Genomic DNA, 1,135 nt, shown 5'->3' on the forward strand with positions numbered 1-1,135 from the left:
ATTTTTTTGCTGAAGCAAAATGGGACAGATTGGCTCGTCACTATTCCCCAGAGTTTATATTAGAGGATTTATTGGATTGTAGAATCTGCATACAGATCGCTCTGACATTCTCCATTTTGGTTAAAAATGTCATATAAGCTTCATCTCATGGAATCCTACATGTAGAGACAGATTGCTGAGGGATTGTGACAATAACTTTTTAAATGATTTGGTTTAGAAAGTCTCTTTCCATGAGATTTATGTTATATTAAATGTTTATTTTGATGAAAGTTCCCCATAAATTAAATATTTTAATATCCTTACCGTTTTCCTGCATGGCAGGCAACAAAAAAGTCTGGAACACATTCTTTAAAAAACTGCGATATCTCGGATGGCAAGCTCGTCTTCGCACTCTGATGTGAGGAACCAAATGTGGCTGTGCCTGAGTTTGTGTGTTCTACAGCTAAACAGTGACCATTGTGACATCATCACATTGTGATGATGTCATAATGGCTCTGGTGTTTACACTGTGGAATACACTCAGCCTTTGAATGTCGTTACTATGGAAACCTATTGCACACATACCTACAGAGAGTTTCAATGCTCTAAATTTCAGTTAAATGGTAACTGTCGAGAAAACAAAAGTGTAATACAGGCTTCATTTCATGAAGGTCTCCATGTTGAGACAGATTGCTGAGAGGGGGATAGCGAAGAGACATTTTTAAAATGACTTTGTTTAGAAAGCTCTATTAAATTACATGTAAAACTATACTTAATAGTTCCCCAGAAATGAAATACTTGTTTAAACTTTTCTTGCAAGTAAATACCTCTCTTCCAGCCTCTGACTTTATTATAATATACAATCGATATCAAATGTCAGTAACTAACCTTAAAATATTAAATACTCATGAAGTGTAAACTTGAACACAAAAAATAATAAAGAATCAGTTACTGGATCAGGAGTGAGTTTTATAGTGATCGCTGATGCACAAATATCCAAATACAACATTCAGTATCAGGACTGCCATCTGGGGGGGAGGGGCAGTTGTGCTGGGCCTGGTGAGATCTGCATATGAATTTGGGCCCAATTGTATCATTAAAGTTATCAAAATTGCTCAAGTTACCTATAAAGTTACACTAAAACTTACACACGTTG

This window comes from Xenopus tropicalis, chromosome 10 (genome assembly GCF_000004195.4).
Source record: "Xenopus tropicalis strain Nigerian chromosome 10, UCB_Xtro_10.0, whole genome shotgun sequence".
Classification (NCBI taxonomy): domain Eukaryota; kingdom Metazoa; phylum Chordata; class Amphibia; order Anura; family Pipidae; genus Xenopus; species Xenopus tropicalis.